This window comes from Canis lupus, chromosome 23 (assembly GCF_011100685.1).
Source record: "Canis lupus familiaris isolate Mischka breed German Shepherd chromosome 23, alternate assembly UU_Cfam_GSD_1.0, whole genome shotgun sequence".
Classification (NCBI taxonomy): Eukaryota; Metazoa; Chordata; class Mammalia; order Carnivora; family Canidae; genus Canis; species Canis lupus.
In genome coordinates this window covers 40813815-40836061 of record NC_049244.1, presented here as the reverse complement: position 1 = coordinate 40836061, position 22247 = coordinate 40813815, and the positions used below count along the sequence as shown (strand labels likewise).

Genomic DNA, 22247 nt, shown 5'->3' with positions numbered 1-22247 from the left:
AACATTTTAGTTAATATAAGGCCATTCATACCCGCCGATCAGTGAGAATTTGAAAAACTGACTATATAACTATATAGAAAATCAAGTCTATTCCTTTCCTTAATACACATATTTAATAATATTTTTGGAAGTCAAATCAATTGCAACCACATATACGTAATGGCTTAAAAATCTAATAGAAATCTATTATGTGTTTGTTAATTCTACCAAAGAATTGTGACTTCATTACTATGCTTGATTTTTTAAAGATTTATTTATTTATTTTAGAGAGAGAGAGAGCGAGAGATAGAGAGAGAGAGCGCATGGTAGGGAGGGGTGGAGAGAGAGGGGATCCCAAACCCACTCTGCTTGCACAGAGCCAACATACAGCTTGATCTCACAGTCTCTAAAATCATGACCTGAGCAGAAATCAAGAGCCAGAGGCTTAACGAACTGAGGCACCCAGGTGCTCCTACTATGTTTGCTTTCAAATAAATATTTTGCTGATACAATTTAGAGTAAGTGGAATAATAGTGCATTGTTTTAATAAAAACAACATTACTTCAATTCTTAGTATTTAAAGAAACATATATTGTAAGACGTATTAATTATCTAAAAATTATCACTATATTTAATGACATGCTATAGCAATGTTTAGTTAAGCAAAATTATGTTCTGGAGTATTTTAAAACAGTGAACACTAAAATAACATATTTATGTATTCTGATTTGAGGAAATTTTCTAGGAATTGCAATATAATAAAAGCCTTGTTTTTGTTCTGTTTTGAAATACAAAATGTATTCATTTTGGCTCAGTAGGTTAAGTGCCTGCCTTCAGCCAAGGTCCTGGGATCTAGCCCTGCATCAGGCTCCCTGCTTAGTAGGGAGTCTGCTTCTGCCTCTCCCTTTGTCCTTCTCTGCTGCTCTTGCTCTCTCTCTCAAATAAATAGAATTAAAAAATAATTTTAAAAAATACAAAATGCAGAAACTAACTTTATTAATTATATTAATTAAACTATCTTTCCTACTTTGTACATACTAATTAAAACCTAAATGTTAAATTCCAATAATTTGAAATAAATTGAAATTAAGTCACAGAAAAAATCATACAAAAGAAATATTTGAAAACTAGAATTAGAATGTTTTACATAAATATAGGTTCACTAGATGGACTTAATACTTTTAAAAGGTTTTAATGAGATTACCCAAAAATAGCTAATTACATTATAAGCTAAATGACATTGAGATCCTAAAATTTACATGCCTGCTAAAAATCTACAGATAATTAGTTTTTTAAGCCTGCTCTACAGCAAATTCAAAATATAGGGTGCTCTCCTTCTATCTCTTTAAGAAAAAACACACCACTAAGAAAGAATACTTAAGTAACTTCATTTAATAGTTATTCCAATTATTAAGGTTATCCACAATGACATACACATAGATATTTCCAGAGACTTGAAGTTATAGAAGAAAATCTTTTCTCCACAACGTGTCTTTAAAATAGAAGTGTATTAACTTCCCCCAAATTAACAATGGCTCATCATGCTCAAAATTGTCAGAAAATTCACATAACATTCATCATTTAGTCTGAAAACAATATGTTGAATGGTTATTTTGCATAATTATAATGAATACATTTTTTTCTAGCAAAGCTTATAAATGACGTATTTTTTTGCTCATCTTGAGTCATTAGAGATAAAATTTAAGTTTTATGATACTTTCTTTGAAAAAGGAAACTAACTTTTTCTTCATATAGATATATGTGTTCTATATGCATCTTTACAGAAAAATTTTGGAATATCTATACATTTTACATAACCTTTTGATATTTATGTACAAAATTATGTGTATTTCTACATTTTTAAAGAACGTAATTTGGGTGTAACTAGCAATATCAAGTTATTCAGCTCTGAATTATATGGCAAAGAAAAATGATTCCCCATTAAGCATATCTAAAATGTAGTTTCAGTCTAGAAAATTGGGTTATATTTCTTATTTTTTAGTTTTATTCAATTAGTATTGACTTTAGCCAATATTTAAAATTTGATAATCATATGCACTTATTATTCACTTAACATTTTTTTAATATCTATTATGCAAAGGAAGATGTTAAGTATGAAGAGATAAAAAAGACAATTCTGTTGTCTTGGGGGACCTTGTATAAAAGTTAGGAAAGATAGTAGCAAAAAGTTTCAATGTTTTGAACAAAGTAGAAAGAGGCACACACAACCTGGCATATGAATACTGTTGAAGAATTAGTTCTAACATCAATAGAGAAGTTGTGGCCATCTCAACAACAACAAAATAAATAGAATTAAAGCTTAAGCTTGATCCATGTAAAGACATGAGGTAAAATGTATACTACTGCTGTAGCATAGGATCTGCCACCCAGAAATTAACATAACCAGGTTAGCACCATTGAAATCTCTAAGGCCTCAAAAACAGCAAACACAAAAATATTGTATGGTGAGATGTTCACAATTCAGAGAGTACAAGAATCCCACAAAAATAATAGCTTAGGCAATAATGATTTAGCATGAAGCACCAGAGATCACTGAGGAAAAATCACCATAAAAAATTAACTTGAGGCCATATTACCTCAGAACTATATAGATAACAGAACAATCCCAAATAATTATTTTTAAACATATGTTAAGAAGCATTAAAATATTATAAAAATATAATACAAACAGTATTGAAAGAATAGGGCTGCTTGGAAAAACAAGAAACATTTAAAGTAAATCCAAGTTATAAGAACTCCTGAAAATGGAATTAAGGGCTGTTAAAATAAAGCCTTATAGGCATGATAAATAGCAGGTTACATACAACTAAAGAGAAACTGAATAAACTAGAAAATAGATTAGTAGTTGAATATAGAAAGTAAATTACACAAGATATAAAACAGAGATATAGAGAGACATAAGAGATGGACCCATTCAAGGGAAGACAAAAGAATAGGATGATAAGGTTCAATATATGTAGAAATAGAATTGAGGGTGGGAGAAAAGAGCAAACAAAAGAGCAAAACATAGGAGAGAGAGGCAATTCTCAAAAAATAATGACTCAGGAGATAAGTCTATTTATTGAAATTGAAATTTATTCAATCCAGGAGTACTTAGCTGGAAGAAACAGAGTATGCAGGATAAATAAGAACCAACAGATGTTTTATGTTTTATGGACACCAGGACAAAGAGTCAAAAGAAAAGCCAATTAACTACGAACATATTACAACTAGACTTTCACCAGACTTCTAATAAGCCACAGCAGATGCCTGAACATAAAGAAATGATTTCTACTGAGTACAGAGGGTAAATAGCAAGGTGTAAAATTCTATATCCAGCTTATCCATCAATCAAGAATGAAGGTGAAATAAAATCTTTAGATGAAGATTGAGAAAGTTTATCTCTTAGTCCTTTACCAAAAGAACTTCCAAAAAATGTGCTTCAGAAATTAAGCCAAAAAAGAAAAAATGAAACTCTAAGGTATAGACAGTTATTTAAATATAAACATCTGTTTATTAAACAAACAAACATGTGTTTATTAAAATAAGAGAGGGAGCCTAGGTAGCTCAGTTGGTTAAGCATCCAGCTCTTAATTTTGGCTCAGGGCTTTTGATTTTGGCTCAGGTCATGATCTCACGGCCATGAGATTAAGCTCCACATTAGACTCCCTGTTAAGTGTGGAACCTGCTTAAAATTCTCTCTCTCCCACTCCCTCTGCCCTTTCCCTTCTCATGCTCAGTCACTCTCTCTCTCTCTAAAATAATAAAATAATAATAATAAAACAAGAGAAAGAAAAATAGAGACTAAGATTAGAAAGGATTCAAAAATGGGATGGAATGAAAATTCTAGAAAACAGTAGCACAAAAAAAGGATATTGGAGGCAAAAAAAAAATTATGACCCTGCATTACACAGCTGGAATTAAATAGCATTACATTTAGACTTATTATATCGAATATGGATGATAAAAACTTTAAAAATACTAGAAAGACAAAAGTAGAATATCAATTTGCTAACTTAATATGAAGAAATGGTAAATTAAAAAACAATTCAGTGTAATTGAAATCAGAAAATAAAAACAACAGACCAATAAGCAAAATGAAGTAAAGATAAATAATGGCAGGCAAACAAGGATGATATTTGTTCAACCAAGAAACCTCTCACTAAAAGAGTGATCCAAAGATTATAGTTTAGGGAATGATGCCGTGACTATTAACTAACATAGATGAGAAGATACTTTCTACATCTTGGGATAATGTATCTTATAGCATGCAAAGTAAGGTCAGTATACTTGCTATCACACAATTTAAAATAACAAAAAAATAAAATAATTTTGAAGGAAGTTTTAAAGTCTAATTTTATGTTATTTTGTGGAACACTTATTAGTGGCTTGCTTGCTGCTACTTAGCCATATTAATTTACTCCAGACATGGACACTAGAATTTCTTCTATTTAATACATGAACAAAAAAAAAAATACATGAACAGAAATTTTATAGTAATGAGAAATTCAGTGACTTACAAAGACACAAGATGGTAATTAATGGATCATGGACTCAAACCTAGTTCTTTCAACTCAGAAAAAAAAAAAAAGATTTTTATTTTATTTATTTATTTATATTTTATTTTATTTGTTCATTCATGAGACACACAGAGAGAGAGAGAGACAGAGAGAGAGAGAGAGAGAGAGAGAAAGAGGCAGAGACACAGGCAGAGGGAGAAGCAGGCTCCATGCAGGGAGCCTGAGATGGGATTCGATCCCGGGTCTCCAGGATCACACCCTAGGCTGAAGGCAGCACTAAACTGCTGAGCCACCCAGGCTGCCTACCCCCTCAAAAAAGGATTTTTAAATGGCAAAACATATTAATTAATATGTATATATCAAAGACTTCACAATCATTTGACTTCCAGTTTCACTTTGAATATGTAAAAGCATGGCAGGCATCATTTCCATCTTTATAAAAGGAGAGAGCTAGGAAAAATATGAAAAGAAATAACTTTTCTTTGACTCATCAGAGACAGGGAGCTTACATTGCAGAGTAAATAGCCACACCAAAGTCTGGAGATACTTACTGGGTTATTAGAGTCACAGGCAAAATCTATTATATGCATACATGGACCAGAAACTGCCAGAGCCATAAATAGTAGGGAAATGTAATTAGTAATTTCAATAAATTGCTAAAGACTGTATATGGACTAACCTTAAAGTGAGAGTCTCCTAGGGGTCACAGTCATAGGGAGGGCCTATACATGCTCATGGGCTTTTATCTCCAGTTTTTCAAGGTAAGGATCTGAGAAAAATTGTTTCCTGGCTCTGGCAAGGAGAGAAGAGTAATCTTTGTGAGATATGACCAGAGCAGTCTTCATATTAAAGTAATAGACTCCAGGGGAAAAGACTGACAAGACTTATATCATGTGTGGCAAAAGGCATTGCCTCCACTCTAGTTCTTTCTAGGTTTTGTGTCTTACTAAGAGAAGAGGGGAAGCTAAACCACTGGGGAATTACTTGTGGAGGTCAAAGCCCAGAGACACAGACCTGTTATAAGATGGATATTTGATCATCAGTTTACAGAACACTTGCCCTCCTCCACACCTTAGCAACAAACCAATAGGGCCCTAAGACATAGAGATTTTACAGGTGAAAGGCTGTGAGATCCAGACTTTCCCTGATGAGGAGTACTTAAGAAAACCCAAAGACAACAGGGGAAACAAAACAAAGACATGAGGGGAACTTGAAGTCCCTGACACATATAATTATAGCCAACATTAAACACAGCCTAACACCTAGCCAGATTAAAAAAATCCTCACTCATTTACTTCATTTCCTATTATTCAATACAGCTCATCCATTTATCAACAACAACCAAAAAATTATAAGATATACCAAAAGCATAATCAAACCTAGCAGCTGGACCAGACTCAGATAACACACAGAAACAGGACTTTAAGTAACTATGATTAACCTGTTAATGGTCTGCAAAAAACATAATGTAGGAATTTATGTAAGCAGAGAGAAGGAACTCTAAGAAATGATTTTAAAAGGAAGTGAGAGGAACCAATACACTGCAATAGAAATAAAGAATGTCTTCAGGGGTTGATTGGCAGACTAGATACAACACAGGAGGGAATTAGGGAGCATGAAGATAGGTCAATGAAGTAAGGAGAAAAAAAAAAGATGAAAAAGCAAAACGGAAGATCCCAGAATTGTTGGATAATTTCAAAGGATGTAACATATGTATAATATGTTGGAATATCAGAAGGGGAGAAAAGAAAGCAAAAAATAATTATAATGATAAAGACTAAGAACTTTCCAAAATTAATGACTGACACCCAACAAGAGAGAACACCACGCAAGATAAATGCCAAACGAACTACATCTAGGCATATCATATTCAAACTGCAGGAAATCTTAGACAAAAAGAAAATCTTGAGACAATCTGGGTGTGGGACAGCATCTCACCTAGAGAGGAAAAATTGAATTATAGAACACTTCTCAGCAGAAACCATGCACACAAGAAGAGGGTGGTATAAAATTTTTAAGATGTTGAAAGAAAATTGAATAAATAAATAAATAAATAAATAAATAAATAAATAAATAAATAACAATACCAACTATAGCTGGTGAAATTATACTTCAAAAGTCAGACAAACAAAACTGATCGAATTTGTTGCCAGGAAACATCCCTGCAAGAAATGTTAAAGAAGTTTTTCAAATAGAAGGAAATGATATAGGTAAAAAACTTAGATCTACATTAAGGAAGAAAGAATGTTGGAGAAGGAATAATAAAGTAAAATAAAATATTATATTTTTTAAGATCCTTAATAAATTTAGAAAATAAGAGTTTAAAACAATAAAAGTAACCATGGATTGGGTGATATAATATAGAAATAGGTGAAATTAATGAGAGCAAAGTCATAAGGGGCAAGAGGAAAGAATTGGGAATACACAGATATAAAGTATCTTCATTGACCATGAAATAGGATAGTGTTATTTGAAAGAAGACTTATTATATAGAAATGTATACTATAATGTCTAGGGCAACTAATAACTTTTTAAAAAATTATAATTAATACACTAAAGGATGGCATAAAATAGAATCAGATAAAATGCTCAGTTAAAATCATAAAAGGCAGAAAAATGAGAGAGAAAATAAACAAAGAGAAAATCCAACAAATAGAAAATAGTTACAAGAGGGTGGATGTTATTCTAACCATCTCAAAACAGTTTAAATGTGACGAGTTAGGGACGCCTGGGTGGCTCAGAGGTTGAGCATCTGCCTTTGGCTCAGGGCATGATCCCGGGGTCCTGGGATCAAGTCCCACATCAGGCTCCCCACAGGGAGCCTGCTTCTCCCTCTGCCTATGTCTCTGCCACTCTCTTTGTGTCTCTCATGAATATTTTTTTTTAATGTGAAGAGCTAAAGATACCAATTAAAACATGGAATTAATAAAGTGAAAAAAAGATGTGACTACATATTTTTATATGAAATCCATTTAAAAGATGGCTTAAAAATAAAGGGATGGAGAATAGGAGAACTATATTCCATGTTAGAATTAATCAAAAGTGTTATTGATTTCGGAAAAAGAGATATTTGAATGGGCGAGATTATCAGGGACAAAGAGGGCATTACATTATGATAAAGGGTCAATTCTTGAAGAGCACCTAAAGTTCCTATACATGTATAAACCTAATGACAGAGCAGAAAAACATGAGTCAAACACTAAGACTTAGAAATCGAAAACTTCACTATTGTATATGGAGAAACTGGGCAGATCTAAGAGGAACAAAATCGGTAAGAACATAGTTGAATTGAACAGCACTATCAATCAACTGGATGTAATTGTTATATATAGAATATTTCATCCAACAACAGCAAATTGCACATTTTCCTCAAGCTCACACAGAACACTCACCAAGAAAGATTAATTCTAACTTGTAAAATACACCTTAAATTTAACAGACTAGAAATCAAACATAGTATGTTCTCAAACCAAAGATAAATTTAACTGGAAAGAAATAACAAAAGAGATAGCAGGAAAATCTTTAGATATTTGGAAATTAAACAACACAGTTTGAATTCATGAAGAAATTTCAAGAAAAATTGAAAATTCTTTCGAACTAACTGAAAATAAAAACACAATTTATCAAATTCAGATCCAGCAGAAGTAGAGCTTAGAAGTAAATTTATAGTATTAAATACATATATTAGAAAAAAAACTATCTAAAATTGATAACCTAAGCTTTCATCTTAAAAAGCTAGGAAAATAAGAGTAATTCATGTTCATTACAAGCATGAGAAAATAAACAACAAAAATGAGAACACAACTTAATAAAAGTGAAGGGGCTCCTTGGGGGCTCAGTCAGTTAAGAGTCTTACTCTTAATTTGGCTCAGACCATGATCTCAGGTTGGGGACAGAACTCCACTATGAGCTCCATAATAAGTGGGGAGTCTGCTTGAGATTCTCTCTCCCTCTCCCATACCCCTACTTGCATGTACTTGCTCACTCTCTCTCACTCTCTCTTAATTTCTTGAAAACAAAGAAATTCAAAAACTTAAAAATAAATACATAAATTTTAAAAAGTGAAAACAGGAAAACAATAGAGAAAATTAACAAAATCAAAAGCTGATAGTTTGAATAGATCAATAAAATTGATAAATTTCTAGCCTAACACACCAAGGAAAGAAAAAGAAACACAAATTATCATAATATTAACGAAAAAAGTCTTTATTACTGGTTACCTTAAAAGAATAATAAAGGGATACTTAGGATGAGCTCAATGTCCTCATATGTGATAACTCAGGTAATGTGGATCTATTCCTTTCTCAAAAGACAAAAACTACCAAAACACACAAAAGGAGAAGTAGATAGTATGAATAGTCCAGTACCCATTAACAAAACTGTTCATTAATGAATGACCATCCAGGAGAGTAGAAGGAAGAAAAGAAGGAAAATAAGAAGGAGGGAGGAGGAGGAAGAGAAGAGGGAGGGAAGGAGAAAATAAGAAAGGAAGTTGGAAAGAAAGAACGAATGAAGGAGAGGGAGAGAAAGAGGAGAAAGGAAGAGCAGGAGGAGAAAGAGAAAGGAAAAAGGAAGGGAAAGAGAGACAATGGAGGGGTAGAAGAGAGAGAGAGAAAGATACAGAAAGAACCAAAGAAAGAAAAATAAAGAAAAAGGAGAAAAGCAGGAAGGAAGAGAGTGAAGACAGACAGAAAGAAAGGGTTTATTGATTGAAAAGGAAGAAATAAAACTGTTTTCCTTTCCAGCTGATATAATTAACTATGTAAAAGTTCCAAAGATGCTATAAGCAAACTCCTGGAATCAATAAGCAAATATAGCAAGTCTGCAGCATATTTAAGATCAATATATAAAAGTTAATTGTTTTCCTATAAACCAAAAATGAAAAAGTAAAATTAAAAAAAAAATTAAATACGTGGGGCACCTGGGTGGCTCAGTGGTTGAACGTCTGCCTTTGGCTCAGGTCATGATCCCGGGATCCTGGGATCAGGTCCCACATCAGGCTCCCCACAGGGAGCCTGCTTCTCCCTCTGCCTGTGTCTCTGCCTCTCTCCCTCTGTGTCTCTCATGAATAAAATCATTAAAAAATTAAATATCGTTTATAGTACACCCAAAATGAAATACCTAGGCATAAAGGAAATACAATATATACAAAATTTATATGTAGAAAACTACAAATTAGAGATGAAAAAAATCAGAGATCTACATGGACCAATACATGATGTTCATGGATTAGAAAACTCAATATTGTTAACAATTCTTCTCAAGTGATCCATAAATTCAAAGCAAGTCCAATCAAAATGTCAGAAAATTATTTTTATAAATATGTGTAAACTGATCTAAACTTCATATAGACAAAAGACCCCAAATAATCAGTGCAATATTGAAACACAGTAAGAACTCAAAGGATCATGATATTGGCAAAAGAACAGACATATAGGGGATCCCTGGGTGGCCCAGCGGTTCGGCGCCTGCCTTTGGCCCAGGGCGCGATCCCTGGAGACCCGGTATCGAATCCCACATCGGGGTCCTGGTGCATGGAGCCTGCTTCTCTCTCTGCCTCTCTCTCTTTCTCTCTGTGACTATCATGAATAAATAAATTTTTAAAAAAAGTAAAAGAACAGACATATAAATCAAGAGAATTAGATAGCTCAGGAACGGATTTACATAAACCTAAACAACTGACTTTTTACAAAGGCAATTTGATGAGGGAAAGATAATTTTCTAAATAAATGAATACCCATATGCAAAAAAAAAAGGCATCTCAACACCTTACGCCATGTACAAAAATGGACTTAAAATGGATCAAAGACCTAAATATAAAATTCAAAACAATAAAACTTCCCATAGAAAATCTGTGTGACCTTGGATTTGGCAATGAGTTTTTATATATATTATTTATAGAATGATACATAACAGAAAAATTGATAGTTTGGACTTTTTAAGATTAAAAACTTCAGTTTTGTGAAAGAATGAAAATATAAGCCATAGACTGAAGAACATGATTACAAATGAGATATCTAATAAAGGATTTAGACCCCAAATATACAGAGAACACTTAAACCAAATGATAAGAAATCACCAAATTTTAAACTGATCTGAACAGATAACATACCAAAGATATACAGATGGTAAAGGAGCATATGAAAATATGTTCAACATCATTTGTCATTTAGAAATGCAAATTAAAACAAGATACCAATTAGAATGACTAAAATCCAAAGAACTCCCAACATTAATTTATGGTCAGGACTCAGAATACAAGGGGCTGTCATTCATTGTTTCTGGGAGTGCAAAATAGTACAGCTGATTTGGATAAGTTTTTGCAATTTCTTATAAAGCTAAACATAATCTTATCATAAGATTGAATAATCATGCTGCTAGGTGTTTACCCAACTGATTTGAAAACTTATGTCCATGCAAGACTTGAAATTTTTAACTTTATTCACAATCACCAAAGTCTGTAGTATCGTCACAATTTTTCTGTGCGTCTAAACTATTCTAAAATTAGAGGCTTGTTAAAAAGTAATGCCAGTCAATATTCTAAAGCTAAATCAAGAATAAACTTGAGCAGGAAAGATATATTACTTGCACTTAATGTATTTGTGAGAGCGCTGAGGAAATAAAAAGTGATTTACTTAAAGTGCTATAAAACCTCAATGGCCTCGATGACAGAAGAACTTAATCTAGTTCATTGTATTGCCAATTTTTATTTTTCAGAATCCTCCACGTTACAAAGAGTAAGCCTCAAGCTTGAGTGGTCTAAAGTCTTCTGATATTCTGGGGCCACCTTTCCTAAAATATTCACGTAAAATAGTTGCATATTCAATTTCCTGAGCCATGAGAAGCCTAGAGAAACCTGTTTATTTTCAAGGGACTTTAAAAAAGGACCTGTCTTCAGATTCAGCTCTTGTTTTTTCAGCCTCCACTGAACTGCCATCTACTTGCTCTAACAATCTACCTTCTCCAGCTTCCATCCTTTTCTGTTCCCATTCCACTCCATATTGGACACAACTCCTTTTACTTAATTTCAGCCAAAGCAAGATTAGCATAATTTTTCCCTATACCATATCGCAGAAACAAAAAGCAATTTCAATTTCAGTCGGTAGTTGCCATCTACCATTTGCTGTGGATTTCTTAGAAACCAACATCATCTTCTCAGGCCATAATGATTAGGTCACAAGGCCTCTCTCCTTTACACTTCTGTTCCACCTCTCACCCTTCACAGCAGGGTGAGAGGTGGAAATCTCGAAATTCTACTTTTATTATTCAGAAGAACTCACTGATCCTTTTTGCTTTGGCCTCTATTTCAGAATACTCCAAAAGAAGGAGACTTTTACTTTTTATGCCCAAATACATTTATCAAGATTGTTTTCAAAATGAAAACTCCTTTATTTGGACATGATCCATGCCACTGCAATAGTTTTAAAAAATCAGAAAAATATAAATACAATTACTGTAAGTATAAAAATAGTCCACCCATCTTAAAACTGGACACCTGAGTTACCAAAACTGACAGTATTTGTGTACACTAAATTTCAATCTATATACACTTATAATTATTGTCTCTGCCTTAGATCAACTTCCTGGATTTGTATCCCAAAACTAACATGGTCTAACAAGCAAAAAGAACATTTATTGAAAGCATAGTGGGGTTGTTTAAAAACTGAACAAAAGTGATAAATGAATCCTTAGAAACTAGGCAAATTTGGCAAATTTGGGAGGTAAAAATAGTGGGAATTAGGGACCTTCACTCAGGGGCACTGCTATGAGGTAAGTAGGCCTGCCTGCACCTCAAATTTTATGTCTCTGTGCAAATGTCACCCTCTGTTGAGATTTCTTTGAGTCTAGCTTGGGACAGTAATATTAAAAAGTTTAGTTTTCAATCCTATTCACAGACTATGGGGATGAAAGGCAGAGGTTAGAATCATTGACGTGGCCACAGAAGAAATCTCTGACAGTGACGGGCTCACTCCAATTTGGGTCTACTCTTCATTGAAATAATAGTGATGATATGAGTATCAATATTTTCACATATTCTCAGATAACATATGAAATACACTCTGTTGATATAAGGGAAGAAATACATTTTACTGCAACAAGTTTTCATTTAACAATAAAAATGTGATCATTTGAAATAACCTCTAAAAACTCGAAACTGATCTGAAGTTAAAAGAGATAAAGTAGGATATATAGGAAACAAACTTTCTGATGAATATATTCATATAAATTATACAACAATTTAGAAAAGGAAAAGAGATCTTTTAAAGTTGACAAGTCACAGGAGAAAAATAAAACAAAATGAAAGATTGTGCCACTTGGGAGTTTTCAGTCAAAATGAAGAAGAAAATTTTTAGATTAATTAGTACACCTTAAATTGCACAACGTTATATATTAAGAGTATTTCAATGAGAAAGTTTTAAAAAGACCCACTAAGATTTATCTGAATTCAATATACAATATTCTTAAACTTTAGGCTTTTTAAAAAAATATATTTTATTTATTTGTGAGACACACACAGAAAGGAAGAGGGAGAAGCAGGCTCCTTGTGGGAAGCCTGCTGTGGGACTCAATCCTGGACCCTGGGATCACGTCCTGAACCAAAGGCAGATGCTCAACCACTGAGCCACCCTGGTTCCCCAAACTAACTTTTCTAAAGCAATCCTGAGAAAGAAAAACTATCCCAGATTATAAGATGTACAACAAAGTTGTAAAAATCAAAACAGTACAGTACTGGCACAAAAAAAAAAAAAAGACACAAAGATTGTTAGAACATGATAGCTCCAAAATAAACCTATGACTATATAGTCAATTAATTTATAACAAGGAAGACAAGAATATGCAATGGGAAAAAGAAAATCTCTTCAATAAATGGTGTTGGGAAAACTAGATAGCAAAATAATGAAACTGGACCACTGTCTCTCACCACAAATAAAAATAAATTCAAAATGGATTAAAGCCTTAACTGTAAAATCTGAAATAATAAAGTCCTAAAAGAAAACAGACAATAATTTCTTTGACACTAGTCATAGCAATGCTTTTCTAGATGTATCTCCTTTGGCAAGGGAAACAAATGCAAAAAATGAATTATTAGGACTACACTAAAATAAAAAGGTTTTACACAGTAGAGAACCATCAACAAAAAATGAAAAGGAAACCTATTGAATAGAAGAGGATATTTGCAAATGAAACCTCTAAAAAGAGTAAACGGCCAATATATAAAAAAAAACTCAACACCAAAAAAACTCCACAATAACTCTGATTTAAAAATAGGCAGAAGATTTTAATAAACATTTTTCCAAAATGACATACAAATGGCCAACAGACATATGAAAAGGTGTTCAACATCACTCCATCTTATCATAAAGCAAATGCAAATCAAAAGTATAGTGAGATACCACCTTACACCTTTCAGAATGTCCAGAAGCAAAAAGAAATAAAAGTATAGATGAAGATGTGAATAAAATGAAACCCTGTGCGCTGTTAGTGGGAATCTAAATTGGTGCAACTGCTATGGGAAACAGTATGAAGTTTCTTCAAAAAATCAAAAATAGGAATACCGTATGATCCAGTAATTCTACTACTGGGTATTTACCTAACAAAAGCAAAAACATTAATTCAAAAGGATATATACATCCTTATGTTTCTAGCAGCATTATTTATAATAGCCAAGATATGGAAGCAACCCAAGTCTCCATCAATAGATGAATGGATAAAGAAGACATGAGATATAGATATGATATATGCTATATATATATATGCAATGGAATATTCCTTAGCCATAAATAGAATGAGATCTTGCTATTTTTGACAAGACAGCATGGATGGACCTAGAAAATATTATCCTAAGGGAAATAAGGCAGAGAAATACAAATATCGAATGATTTTACCTATGTGTGGAGTCCAGAAAACAAAACAAACAAATAAATAAACCAAAAACCAGACTCTTAAATACAGAGAACAAACTGATAGTTTCCAGAGAAAATGTGAGTGAGTGTATGGGTGAAGTAGGTAAAAAAGGATTAAGATGTACAAATTTCCAGTTATAAAATAAATAGGTCAAAGAGATGAAACGTACAGCATAGAGCATATAGTCAATAGTATTGTAATAACATTGTATGGTGACAAATCATGACTATACCTATTGTGGTGAGCACTGAGTAAACTATGGAACTGTTGAATCAATGTTTTACACCTTAAAAAATGTTACCTTTTTATTAAAAAATATTTAAAGAGGAATATACCTAATTACAAAGTCTGTATTTAGAGGCATATTCCCCAATTTTTTTAAAGATTTCTTTGAATGACAATAAAAGAAAAACTAATATTTTCATTGATATAAAATGAGTTTTGTATAATAAATTGAGTTGCTCTAATTATGTACATAAAATCACTATATGCCAGTATTATATATGCAATAATTTATAATTATACAGATATAATTTATATGTATATATATAATTTTTAAAATATCAATTACAATTTAAAGAATATAATCTAAGAAGTATGGTAATTTCAAATATATATTCTAGTTTGATATTTATATGGAAACTTTGAAATTAAAGAAAATTAAAATATATTTCTTTTAAATTTCAGAAATTGATAATTTATATGAATATTTTAATCATTTTATTCATATTGAACTAACATCTTATCTAAATTATACAGAAATATGAGTTTCTACAATGATACAATTAATTACAAATATATAAGAAATTCTTTGCATACAGAGGTTTTGATTTTATTCCTTATTTTCTTTTCTTGCAGAAACTTTAATGTACATAAATAATCAATGCCAGGATAGTAGTTAAGAAAAATTTTAGTTATTCCATATTTTGTATATTTTGTATTATTCATACTTTATATAGCACAGGAAAGAAGAAATTATACACTTTAAAAAATATTTAAAAAATAAATTGAGGTGCCTGGGTGCTCAATTAAACTTCTGCCTTTGGAGGTACCTGGATGGCTCAGTTGGTTGAGTGCCCGCCTTCAGCTCAGGTCATGATCCCAGAGTCCTAGGATCAAGCCCCACATTGGGCTCTCTGCTCAGTGGAGGGCCTGCTTCTCTCTCTTCCTCTGTCTGCCACTCTGGTTACTTGTGCTCTCTTTCTCTCTCTCTCTCTCTCTCTGTCAAATAAATAAAATCTTAAAAACAAAAACAAAAACAAAAACAACTTCTGCCTTTGGCTCAGGTCATGATCCTGGGGTTCTGGGATCCAGGCCTGCCTAGAGTTCCCTGCTCAGAGAGGAGCCTGTTTCTCCTTCTCCCTCTGTAGTTCCCTCTGCTGCTCCCCCTGCTTGTGCGCTCTATCTCTGTGAAATAAGTAAATAAAATCTTTACATAAAATGAAGTTAAATTAATAAAAGCAAATTATTTATTTCATGCTTGTAGCAAATGACTTAAGAAATAAAAGAAATAGAAAAGGTGAACTATAAACTTGAAAGTATATCTTTGGGAGAAAAGAGCTGGCTTAAGCAATACTACAATTAATTAAGCATCATCAAATGCATAAAAGTACTAAAGAATTTTAGAAGAATGTCGGTATGTGAAGAAGTACCATGTAGAGGGAGTATCTTAGATATATATTTTTTTTCATTTAAGTTTGATTTGCCAACATATAGCATAACACCCGGTGCTCATCCCATGAAGTGCCCCCTTCAGTGCCCATCACCCAGTTACCCCATCCCCCCTGCCCGCCTCCCCTTCCATTATCTTTTGTTCATTTTCCAGAGTTAGGAGTCTCTCATGTTTTGTCACCCTCTCTAATTTTTCCCACTCTCTTTCCCTCCTTTCCCTTATATTAAGCTAACTTTTATTCACATTAAAACAAATTCCAAACCCCTTAAATTATAGGGAAATTAGTTCTGTTTCTAAACATGCACACACACACACAGAGAGACTTAAAATTTTAAAACTTCATTTATCTAAGAATCTTCTTTTAAATTTAAAATTACATTTCCGGGCAGCCCGGGTGGCTCAGCGGTTTAGCACCGCCTTCAGCCCAGGGTGTGATCTTGGAGACCCAGGATTGAGTCCCACATCGGGCTCCCTGCATGGAGCCTGCCTCTCCCTCTGCCTGTGTCTCTGCCTCTCTCTCTCTCCTCTCTGTGTATTCTCATGAATAAATAAATAAAATCTTAAAAATAAATAAATAAAAATAATAAAATAAAATAAAATTACATTTTCAATGAATGTTTATCTCCTGATCTACAATTTACTAGGATCTATGAAAGAAATAAAAGGAATGAAATGTATTACTTTATTGAATAGTTTGTTCTAAAACTAAGATCCCTAAGGGCAGAAAACTTTTGGTTTCTTCATGCTGTATGCCTCATTTTCATCAGAGTGATGAGCACAAAGAAGGTATCTGATAAATACTTAAAAAACTAAATGAATGAATATGTGGATAAGTGAATGGGTGAATCAAATTAGCAACATAGCATTCAAGTTGAAAAATATACATATATAAATATATATACGTACACATAGATGTGTGTTGTATTGATAAGTGCTATGTATCATAATGTTAAATTCTTATAAATCATGCAAGTTTATATTCAGAAATAAAGACCTAGCTTTCAGCAAGAATAACATGTTTAAATCTTAATCACCTTAATGATTATAAATTGGGATAAGTCGAAACACATTTGAAAAGGATATATAATTCTGGCTCTGGTTCTGGTTCTGGAGTAATAGGTCAAGATATTCCTACCTGAAAAATCAAACTAAAGATATAAGAGACAATTTTCAAGATAGTGAACATCAGACAATAAAGGAAAGTGATCCCTAAGAGACAAGAAAACAAATGATATGAGTCCAGTAATTGCCCTCAACTTGCTGCCTAGAAAGTATTTCAAATCCTGTGAGTAAGAATGCAGGTGAAGTTGAAGATAGACAGCTGAGTCTGGGGACACCAAGATAGTAAGTGTTCACATGTAGACTACTAGAGAAAGTGCACAGAGATAGAAATCCAGAGATCTGCAGAAGGTCCCTATCTGGAATTCAGCTGAGAATGGACCAGCAGATATGTGAGGAGACTACTTGAATACAGAGAATGAACCACTCTTCAAAGAATTAACGGTAGTCATGCCCAGTGTTTACATACAGCTAGGAATAGTATTTGTTTTTAACAGTGAGAAATGAAAAATTCTATTATTCGCAAGCATCTGGGAAGAGAACCCTTGACTCAGTAATACAAAATAATTGTCCACATTAGGATTGCTACTCCTCAGCTACCTTAAAATAATAATAATAATAAGATTAGCATTTGAAAGGATCAAACTGTTTCCAAGTAACTTAACTGCATCTCAGAATGAAGTTCAATAATATTTATAGGATTAACTTGCAAACAACAGGTTAAATTAACAAAATCTGACATCAATTAAAAATTATCAGGCTTGCCAAAAAGTGTGGAAAAAATGACCCATAATTAGGGAAAAGTAATTAACAGAAAACAAGTTGGAACAGATGTTAGAATTAGCAAAGATATCAAAACACTTTTATAAAGTATATTCTATATGTTCAAAAGTTCAGTAAAGATGTGGAAGATAAAATATCCAAAGTAATCAAACGTTTAAAGAAGAAACCATACCTATTCTCCTAAAGCTGTTTGGAAAGATAGAAAGAGATGGAGTACTTCCAAATTCGTTCTATGAGGCCAGCATCACCTTAATTCCAAAACCAGACAAAGACCCCACCAAAAAGGAGAATTACAGACCAATATCCCTGATGAACATGGATGCAAAAATTCTCAACAAGATACTGGCCAATAGGATCCAACAGTACATTAAGAAAATTATTCACCATGACCAAGTAGGATTTATCCCTGGGACACAAGGCTGGTTCAACACCTGTAAAACAATCAATGTGATTCATCATATCAGCAAGAGAAAAACTAAGAACCATATGATCCTCTCATTAGATGCAGAGAAAGCATTTTACAAAATACAGCATCCATTCCTGATCAAAACTCTTCAGAGTGTAGGGATAGAGGGAACATTCCTCAACATCTTAAAAGCCATCTACGAAAAGCCCACAGCAAATATCATTCTCAATGGGGAAGCACTAGGAGCCTTTCCCCTAAGATCAGGAACAAGACAGGGATGTCCACTCTCACCACTGCTATTCAACATAGTACTGGAAATCCTAGCCTCAGCAATCAGACAACAAAAAGACATTAAAGGCATTCAAATTGGCAAAGAAGAAGTCAAACTCTCCCTCTTTGCCGATGACATGATACTTTACATAGAAAACCCAAAAGTCTCTACCCCAAGATTGCTAGAACTCATACAGCAATTTGGTAGCATGGCAGGATACAAAATCAATGCCCAGAAATCAGTGGCATTTCTATACACTAACAATGAGACTGAAGAAAGAGAAATTAAGGAGTCAATCCCATTTACAATTGTACCCAAAAGCATAAGATACCTAGGAATAAACCTAACCAAAGAGGTAAAGGATCTATACCCTAAAAACTATAGGACACTTCTGAAAGAAATTGAGGAAGACACAAAGAGATGGAAAAATATTCCATGCTCATGGATTGGCAGAATTAATATTGTGAAAATGTCAATGTTACCCAGGGCAATATACACGTTTAATGCAATCCCTATCAAAATACCATGGACTTTCTTCAGAGAGTTAGAACAAATTATTTTAAGATTTGTGTGGAAACAGAAAAGACCCCGAATAACCAGGGGAATTTTAAAAAAGAAAACCATATCTGGGGGCATCACAATGCCAGATTTCAGGTTGTACTACAAAGCTGTGGTCCTCAAGACAGTGTGGTACTGGCACAAAAACAGACACATAGATCAATGGAACAGAATAGAGAACCCAGAAGTGGACCCTCAGCTCTATGGTCAACTAATATTCGATAAAGGAGGAAAGACTATCCATTGGAAGAAAGACACTCTCTTCAATAGATGGTGCTGGGAAAATTGGACATCCACATGCAGAAGAATGAAACTCGACCACTCTCTTTCACCATACACAAAGATAAACTCAAAATGGATGAAAGATCTAAATGTGAGACACGATTCCATCAAAATCCTAGAGAAGAACACAGGCAACACCCTTTTTGAACTTGGCCACAGTAACTTCTTGCAAGAAGTTACATCCATGAAGGCAAAAGAAACAAAAGCAAAAATGAACTATTGGGACTTCATCAAGATAAGAAGCTTTTGCACAGCAAAGGATACAGTCAGCAAAACTCAAAGACAACCTACAGAATGGGAGAAGATATTTGCAAATGACATATCAGATAAAGGGCTAGTTTCCAAGATCTATAAAGAACTTATTAAACTCAACACCAAAGAAACAAACAATCCAATCATGAAATGGGCAAAAGACATGAAGAGAAATCTCACAGAGGAAGACACAAACATGGCCAACATGCACATGACAAAATGCTCTGCATCACTTGCCATCAGGGAAATACAAATCAAAACCACAATGAGATCCCACCTCACACCAGTGAGAATGGGGAAAATTAACAAGGCAGGAAACAACAAATGTTGGAGAGGATGCGGAGATAAGGGAATCCTCTTACACTGTTGGTGGGAATGTGAACTGGTGCAGCCACTCTGGAAAACTGTGTGGAGGTTCCTCAAAGAGTTAAAAATAGACCTGCCCTATGACCTAGCAATTGCACTGTTGGGGATTTACCCCAAAGATACAGATGCAATGAAACGCCGGGACACCTGCACCCCGATGTTTCTAGCAGCAATGTCCACAATAGCCAAACTGTGGAAGGAGCCTCGGTGTCCATCGAAAGATGAGTGGATAAAGAAGATGTGGTTTATGTATACATTGGAATATTACTCAGCCATTAGAAACTACAAATACCCACCATTTGCTTCAACGTGGATGGAACTGGAGGGTATTATGCTGAGTGAAGTAAGTCAGTCGGAGAAGGACAAACATTATATGTTCTCATTCATTTGGGGAATATAAATAATAGTGAAAGGGAATATAAGGGAAGGGAGAAGAAATGTGTGGGAAATATCAGAAAGGGAGACAGAATGTAAAGACTGCTAACTCTGGGAAACGAACTAGGGGTGGTAGAAGGGGAGGAGGGTGGAGGGTGGGAGTGAATGGGTGACGGGCACTGGGGGTTATTCTGTATGTTGGTAAATTGAACACCAATAAAAAATAAATTAAAAAAATATCCAAAGTAAATGTATAGAAATGTATACTATAATGCATAAGATGAAACATGAACTGAAGGAAATCAAGTCAATAGCAATAGATTTTACATTAAAAAGATGAATGAACTTGACAGCATAGCACTTAATACTATTCAATATGCAACACAGAGCAAAAGAGAACTTAAAAAAATGAGCAGAGAGAAATCAGGGAGCTGAGAAAAACTTCAAGTGGCTGAAAATACATGTAACTGGAATCACCAGAGAGGAAAGAAAGGGACACAGAACAAGTATTTGAAGAAATATGGGTTGAAAATCTTCCAAACTGGAGTGTGATTATAAATCCACAGATACAAGATTGTCAACAAACTCTAAAGGAAGATACAGAAGAAAAGTACACTAAGACAGATCTAAATCAAATTGCTCAAAATTAGTGTGAAAACAACTCTTAAAAGCAGACTGTGACAAAATACGTGTTATAGACAAAGGAACAAAGATAAGGATGATAGCATATTTCTTCCTGGAAACAATGTGAAAGTAACACGTTTAATACACTGAAAGAAAGAAAAAAAAATACACTGAAAGAAAAGCGCTGTCAACCTAGAATTCTATGCCTAGTTAAATAATCCTTCCAAACAACGTGACAACAAAAATAAAGATTTTTGCACACATACAAAATCTAAAAATATTCATTACCAGCAGGCCCACTTCAAAATATATCAAAGGAAGTCCTTGGGTTATAAGGAAAATTACCCCAGGTAGAAATGTGGATATTCAGAAAGGATAGAAGGGAACTGGAGATGGTACCTGCATTGGTAAGTATACAACAATTTTTTTATTATATACATCTCTCTAAAACAGGATTTACTATTTAAACAAAATAATTACAATGTATTATATGGTTTATAACATATATAAAAGTAATATGTATTATCACCATAGTATAAAATTTAAAAAGGAGAAAACTGATGCATACTATTGGAAAGGTTCTTTTTTTTAAATAAATTTATTTTTTATTGCTGTTCAATTTACCAACATACAGAATAACACCCAGTGCTCATCCCGTCAAGTGCCCCCCTCAGTGCCCGTCACCCATTCACCCCCACCCCCCCGCCTCCTCCACTTCCACCACCCCTGGAAAAGTTCTTATCCTGAACCTTTGATGAGTGAGAACTTACTCTTCTTCTACAGTGTTTCTGATGATCATTTTTATGATATAGTAGAAGTACCTTTCAAATAATAACCTCTGTACAAAAGTAAGATGTAACTAATGGGCAATATATGTTTTAAAATTTGTACAGAGGAACAAGTAAATCCCTGAATCCAGAATGGAAATGATACACTTCTTGAAAGAGGTAAGAATTTGGCCCAGCCCTGATCAATGTTTATGATTTTTGTGGGAAAAATCAAAGGAAAATAAAACACATACCCAAAATACTAAGAATAAAGGTCGCTACTATGTGTTAGTATATACTGAGCACCACAGTTAAGGCAATTTGGTATCACATTTGGTACCACATTTAAGGTAAATTTTTTTAATCATCAGGCAACAGTTTAGTGTAAATATAATTATTCAACTATTACAGATAATAAAACTTATAT

General features: G+C 33.5%; 2 long non-coding RNA genes across 2 annotated transcripts in view; one reads left to right on the top strand and one right to left on the bottom strand.

Moving 5' to 3' along the window:
- The window catches only part of LOC119877437, a 60457-nt gene that overhangs the window by 15883 nt on the left and 22327 nt on the right, over window positions 1-22247 (bottom strand). The window lies entirely within an intron of this gene.
- The window catches only part of LOC106557598, a 96109-nt gene that overhangs the window by 70621 nt on the left and 3241 nt on the right, over window positions 1-22247 (top strand). Inside the window, exon 3 of the long non-coding RNA XR_005377153.1 lies at window positions 21947-22000. This is a non-coding gene — a long non-coding RNA (uncharacterized LOC106557598). The remainder of the gene's footprint in view (window positions 1-21946; window positions 22001-22247) is intronic.